At 50.9% G+C, this 7,254-nt stretch overlaps 1 long non-coding RNA gene across 1 annotated transcript; it reads right to left on the bottom strand.

Annotated features, from left to right (window-relative positions):
- Positions 1-2,147: 2,147 nt before the first annotated feature.
- Positions 2,148-5,938, bottom strand: LOC113974727. Its single transcript, XR_003536630.1, has 3 exons — positions 5,247-5,938; positions 4,092-4,215; positions 2,148-2,289 (listed from the first exon to the last, which is right to left on the bottom strand). It is a non-coding gene; the product is annotated as an uncharacterized LOC113974727 (long non-coding RNA).
- Positions 5,939-7,254: the final 1,316 nt, after the last annotated feature.

Here is a 7,254-nt window from a genome sequence, read left to right as displayed (position 1 = left end):
TATATTTAGATGCTCGGGGGTGGGAAGGAAGAGGGGTGTCTGTGCCTGAGTCATAGCCCCTGGTGGGAGGGTGTTCCTGAGGTCAGGGGGGTGGGAGGGGGAGGCAGATGCACCAAGCATCCCTCTGGAATGGGGTGTTCCTGGTGAGCCAGAGCCACCACCACCACCCTCATGGTCCCTCTGTGCTGGACCAGGAAGGGAGCAGCTGAAGCCTCTGTGGTCTTTTAGGCAGCCATCCCCGTTTATTCCCTGCCCTAGAGCACCACCAGGCCACGGCAGAGGTGAGATGCCCACCCCAAAGCCGGGGGCCAATGTGGTGGCTGTCACAGCTGTCAGGGGACAGCAGCCAGGATCCAATCCCAACACCACATCCCAAAAGGAAAACAACTTTCTGCGCCTCTCAAAGGCTCACGGAGATGCCCAGGGTGGTCTTTGCTGCTCACCTTCCAGAGGGAACAGCTGAGACGGGGCCAGGTATCCCCACCAAAGGAAAAGGGCACCAGCATCCATGCCCAGGATCTGGCCAAAACCAGGTGACAAAACATCTCCCCAGCCATCCGGAAAGGAAGAGCTACCTGGGCATTTTTCCAGCAGATTTTTGTTACTTTGCAGGAAATATTTTCCAGAGCAGCCCAAGAGACCTGGACACCCTGGAGATTTACACGTGGGCAAGTCTCAGCCAGACCTTGCTCCTAATGAACACGAAAGCTCTCCACAAAGCCTGCCAAAACCCAGAGTGGGAAAAGGACAGAGGGCAGCCAGGGGAATGTGCATCAGTAAGTTTTATGGAAATCCTCAGTTGCTGTGTTTTGATGAATCTCCAGAGCTACTTACTGCAGGACTGGGGGGCTGGGTGGGACCAAACCCCCCATGCAGCTGTACTTTGTGCTCCCAACACTGCTCCAAGGAAACAAGGGAGTTTGTGTTTCCTTTCCTTCCAAAGGGTGGTGGGACACAAGCGCTTCTTTCTCCAGCTTTGCCTGTGTCAAAAATCCCCCAGAGTAGGAATTCTGCAGTTGCACCTCTACTTGTGTGGTGGGTGGGGCAGCACCCCGTGGGGTGTCACTCCTGGGTTGTCTGCAGTCTGCAAACCTGGGCTTGGTGTCACTACCCTTGCAATGATGCCAAATGCTCCCTGGTCCCATATTTCCCATGGTTCTGCCGCCCTGCCCGTCCACAGGAATTAGGTGTGAGGATGCAGCTATAGCTGCATCCTTTATCCATGCAGGTGGGTATTCAGGAGCAATATATTGGCTTATTCTAACTGATTTTGACCCCAGCCACACATACATCCCCTGTAGGAGGTGCCTATAGACATACCCAGATGAGAGCTATTGCTTCCTTGGTTTTCTTCTCCAAGAAAGTCCATGGAAAATTTGGGAAAACAGGGGGAAAAATCTGATTTTTGCAAGTTTTCCACCATTGACGTGACTTCTCCTGACAGGATGGCTCCACCAAAACCTCCCCAACCCTTTCACCTACTGATCTTCAGCCATCTTGGGTGTTGGTGAGGGCCTGGTGGGAAGAACACCTGGATGTGGCCCTGCTGGGAAGAACACCTGGATGTGGCCCTGCTGGGAGCCTATTAAATAGTTTTCCTCAAAAAGAAAAATGAAGCAGAAGCCATTTTCAGCTTGCAGAAGCAAGGAGAAACTCAGAGCAAGTCTGAGGCCACCATGGCCCAGCACCTGCAAGCAAATATATCACATAATCCCACTCCTAAATGGATTAAACTCCTTCTTAAAGCCAGATGGCCCCTGGCTGTCCTCAAAATCCCTCCAGAAACTCTCCTGACAGCCAAAACCCTTCCGCTAATTTTTTAAGCGCCTCCATCCTAATTGGCTGTGCAGCTCATTGCTGTGGCTGTGCAGCTCGTTTCATCTGCAGAAACAACAAACACGAGCAGGATTCGACTCCTTACAACTGCAAAGCTGCTTTATGGCCCATAAAGGAAGAGATTACCACTTAACATCACAAACATGCCTCGAAGAAGCCTCCAGTTTTGTACTTTGCACCGCGCTCGTGGATCTTAAAAGCTCCTTTTCCCCTCGCTTTAAATCAGAGCTAAAGTTTCCCCTGTGCGTATTGGCTACACTTCGGCACAATTAAAAATATAGAGTTTGGGATTGTTCTTATTTCTGCAGTAGCTCTTGTGAGTCAACAAAAATAGGGTTGGAAATGCCATGTGCATGGCAAGGAGTTCGGCTCCGGGTGGCTGGAAGGGCAGCCGACGGTGGCGCGTCCGTGAGCATCCTCTGCTTTTCTGCACCTGCCTTTCTATTCCTGCACCTATCCAGGAAGAGCGCAATGATTAACAATTAAAATAATTAAGAGATTAATCAGAGCAGTGCTGTATGCCGAGTGCCCTCGCTGAAGACGCTGGAGCTGCAGCTCCAGGCCTAGAGCAGAGCCCTTCCCTAAATGTTCCATGCTTGCACCATGTTTCCGGGATAACTAAGGAGAAGGAAGCAAAAAATCAAGCAAATTTTAAGATTTGTGTGGTTTCTGGCTTTTAATCCACATTAAAACATTCCATCTGGAGCCACAAGGCATGGATGGGGGCCCCAAACCAACCTCAGCCCTCAGAGCCATGGGAAATGGATGGGACATCAAACAAGCCCTGGAGCAACAGGACATGGATGGGGACCTCAAAGTCCATCCCAAACCTGGAGCTCCAGGGCATATATGGGAACCCCAAACCCATCGCAAGCTCTGAAGCCACAGGACACGGATGAGACCCCCAAGCACACCCCAGCCCTGGAGCCATGGGGACCCAAAACACATCCCAAGCCCCAGAGCCACAGGACATGGATGGGGACCCCAAAGCCATCCCAAGCCACAGGGTATAGCCAGGAGCAACATCAGCTGTTGGGAGGGGTTCCTTTTCTCTGCTGACCCTCCTTTTCTCTGCACCCCCCAGGACAACCCCCATTGTACTTTTCCTCCTCCTCCTCCCTCCTACTGTTTCGCTGTCTGCTAATTCCCATTCTAAGTGCCAACAGCATCATTCTCAACAAACCTGGAGCATTTTGGGATCTGCAGTGCCCCCAGAACCTGCCTCAGTGCCCCGGCAGCCCACCTGGAACCAGCAACCCCAGGGCACCTCCACTTCCCATAGCCAGACCACCTTAATGACCACACCATTCCTCCCCAGTTTCTTTTTCCTTTAATTAAATCAGAGTTTTCCAACAAGGAAAGAAAAGAAACCCAGTGTTTTCTGTGGAGAAGTCTTTCCCCACCCCACAAGCCTTGGGCAGATTATCTCCTCCAGCCCCAGGACCTGGAACAGCCCTTCCAACAACTCCTATTAAAGCACAGAACCTTCTCCATCGGCCCTCTCCCACATCGTCCATCCATCAAGCTGCACTTTGCCTTGAAACGAAAGGAAATTCAGTTTATTTGATCCTCACACTCTTGAGGAGCAATTTCGCAACAGCTGGCGACAAGGATTTATCCCTTGTCCAGAAAAAAAAAGGCACAACCCCTCATAGCAGCACCAAGGGATTTTTCTGAATGGGAAAGAAATAAAAACAAGCTGAAATTATTCCTGCAAAGGGGAGGGAGGTGAGAATAATACCTTGTTCTGCTCTTGGCACATTGCTTTGATCTTTACTTTGTAGTTACCATAGTGACAAATAAAAAAGGCATAGGTGGAATAAATTGATGGAAGTTGATGGTGCCCTATATATGTTTCTCCAGAGCACACAACATACGCCTGGCTCAGCTCTAAGGCTCACGGGGAGTATTTACACCCTGCCTCGCCTTAAGTGATATTTAGGCATGTCCCAGGCACAGAAAGCTCCATCACTGGCATGCTGTGGTCTGGAGGAAGGAGTAGAGTGTTTGTCCTGTCAGCAAAATCAAGTGGTAATACTGCAGCTTGGTGGTGGACCATCACCCTCCTCCCCTGGGATGGTGCAGAGGATGAGGCAGTAAAAGGGATATAAATCATCAGAGGGAGGGGGTGCAGCCTGCAGCTGATAGTTAAGGCAAGAATATCTCCTTCATCCAACGAACATTTTTCCAGCTGCTCTGATGCCTGTACTAGGCTAAAAAAAAAAAAATCAAAATGTATGAAGTGATTTTCTTACTGAGAAAGTCTGTCCCCAGTTGCGTTGCTTTGCCCCGGATCGTTCACTCCAAGGATCAAACTTTAGGATGGAAAGTTGCTGCCAGTTCCAAAAAAGCCTGAAATTCCAGGAGGTTCCATTTCTCCTAGAAAACACCCAAAAAACATTGTCCAAGTCAGTTCCTACTGGGTTAGACAGGATTTAAGCCTGGACAACCTTCACCCCAGCCACTTCAAGCTCTTAATTGGGGTGACCTAACCTGGAGGTACCTGTTTTTTTTTTCCCCCAACCACCGTCTACCAAAGCCTTAATACTTGTTTTTATACTAAAAGAGGAGCAAAACCCTATTAGCATTGATTCTTCTCTTACAGAGAGGTTCATTGCAGGTTGGGATGACTCAAACCATTCCCCAGGATAAACTGGGATGTGGTCCCGTGCCAGGGCAGCCCTTCGGACTGGCTGGTCCGTGACTCATGGAGCAAAGGCTGGCTGCAAGAAGCAATGTGATGCTGCCACAGGCTCTGATCATCCTGATTTTTCCATGTATCCACATTTGGAAATGACTAATTCTTCAGACCAAATATTTGAAGGCTCTGATCCCAAGCAGCCGCATAAAGGAGCAGAGCAAAGAGGGATGATGCCAATCCCCCATACACAGAATAAAATACAATAAAAATCAGAGGAGCAGGGCCAGTATCTGCCCAGTGGAGGAGCTCTGGGGGCTGAAAAAGAGCCACAACAAAAGGAATTACCACCTGGAGGGACAAGGCAAAGGCTGCACGGGGTGATCCTGGAGAAGAGGAGACTGAGGGGAGACCTCCTTGCAGGTCCTTACAACTTCCTCCAGGAGGAGAAGAGGAGGGGCAGGCATTGATCTCTGCTCTGTGGGGATCAGGACAGGATCCAAGGGAGTGGCCTGAAGTTGTGTCAGGGCAGGTTTAGGTTGGATATCAGGAAAAGGTTCTTCCCCCAGAGGCTGGTCGGGCACTGAACAGGCTCCCCAGGGCAGTGGGCACAGCACCAAGGCTGACAGAGCTCAAGGAGCGCTTGGACAATGCTCTCAGGGACAGGGTGGGATTGTTCGGGTGTCTGTGCAGGGCCAGGAGTTGGACCAGATGATCCTTGTGAGTCCTTTCCGACTCAGCAGCCTCCATGACCCTCGGTCATTGCACCCACCTGGCAGGCAGGGAGGTGAGGAAAAAACCCAAATACCACCTTCCAAAAGCCACAGGAGACCCCAAGAGCTCCTGAGCACCCTTCAAACCCACGAGGACGGCACCCTGCTCGAGAGGAACAACCAGCCCTGGGCTCTGCCAAGCCCTGCCTTGCTCCGGTGCTGTTGACACACAGCTCCTGAGTCAATCCGTGCACGACTAATGCGCTACATCTGCTGTGTGTTTTGCTCGGCGTTTGTTTGCTTTAGCTCCGTGGAATCTCTTCCCGCGCTCCATGCTAAGCTCTAATGATGTGCGGCGGCTGCTGTCGTTGCGCCATTACGCCGGGATAATCTTTGGACAATTATTTGCTGGATTCGCCCCCGTCGCTGGATGAAGCGGCGCCTTTGCCAGCTGCCAGTTGGATGTCCCTCCAAACCGAAGCCAGAGCGCGGGAAACCAGCCTGGCAGTAAACTGGGAGCTGCCAATGCCAGAAGCGTCCCAGGGAAGTGTCTCTGGCTTCAGAGGATCGTTAGTGATTCGGTGTGGGTGGGGTGAGTTGGCTCCTGGGGCGATAGGTGAATCCTATGGATGATGGGAGAGGCTGAATCCAAAGATGGGTCCCTGGTCCTTGCACCCTTCGTTCCCAAAGACGCCATTTATTCCCCAGATATCATTTCAAACTTTCTTTTCCCTTAATTCCCAGGAAAAGCAGAGCTATTCTAAGCCACACTCACACAAGAAAAGGCAGCAAGAGGTCACAGGTTGATTCCTCACTATGATGTCTCCTACATTCCCCAGCCCCCCATTCCATTCTCCACCTTCCCATGCTTGTGGGGCTCTCCACATGGAGGAGAGAGCCCATAAATCCAAAATAAATTGTCCCAGCAGAGGGAAAAACCCATAGAGCTGGTAGGTTGGAGAGTCTGAGCTCTGGGTCAAGCTCATGTGGGGGCAATTATCCAGCAAAGCTCCGAGAGGAGCCTTTCAGGAGAGGAACGAGTGCTTCTGTACCAGGGAGGGCTGGGGAGGTGGCTCAGGCCCCTGTGTTTAAAGCTTTGAGTCTCAAAGATGCACACAAAAAAGGACTCTTTTTCATGCTTATTATTATTTTAAAACAAACCCTCAGAAGCTAAATCGACTTGGGGGATCCTCCTGGAACCTCTCAGAGGTAACTCGGTTGCAGATCAAAACACCTCATACTTTACCTGGAGCTTTCATCTTCCTGTGCCGCCTCTGCCGTTGCTGTAATTAGAGACAGAGGTCCTTTGTCTCCAGCTATCCCTTCCCTTCCCCTCTCCCTTCCAGAAGATACTGACTCCATTTGATTTTCGATGACCAGCCTTTTTTTTTGTTTAACACTCCTGCTCCTGCCTGCCCTAAAACGCCTGGGTTTGTGTCATCACAGCATTTTTGCAGCAGCCTCTTCCCTGCATCACTGATGTCGTTGCACGTCAGGTGTTAAATACACTCTCCCAGCCCATCCACGGGGGTACCGAGGGCTCCGTGGGTCCCTAACCACCTGCTTCTGTTTAGTGACGCCCACCCAGACTGGGAGCAAGCACAGCCAGCATTAGGACCTGGGGTTTCTGCCATTCCTCCTCTTTTAACCGGATTTTACCTCCCACTCCTCATCTCCAGGTCATCAAGGAGAGAGAAGACACTTCTCATGCAGCCCTGGAGCTATTTTGCCCTAGAACACAAATTAATGGGTTACAGAGATAACCAGCTGCTTACATCTGTTCTCCAATTTTGCCTCCATCAATGATGCATGAACCCACCTCCAGGGGCTCAACCTGTCCTGGAAAACCCAAATTAAGGTGGGGATTAACAGCCCCACCTCCACAGACGTGGTGCCATTTGCTTTCATTACTCGTGATTAAAGTCATCATTCCCAAAACCAGCTCCAAAGGGGACGGAGAGGCTGGAATGAGGGTCAAGATGCTCAACCCCAGCAGCAAGGACAGCTGGGAGAAAAGAAACCAGGCCAGGATACCACGCAGAAATATCCAGTGTGGTGAAAAATTGG

Source organism: Neopelma chrysocephalum, unplaced genomic scaffold (genome assembly GCF_003984885.1).
Source record: "Neopelma chrysocephalum unplaced genomic scaffold, ASM398488v2 Primary Assembly neopelma1_124, whole genome shotgun sequence".
NCBI classification, from domain to species: Eukaryota; Metazoa; Chordata; class Aves; order Passeriformes; family Pipridae; genus Neopelma; species Neopelma chrysocephalum.
This window is presented reverse-complemented; position numbering and strand designations above follow the sequence as displayed.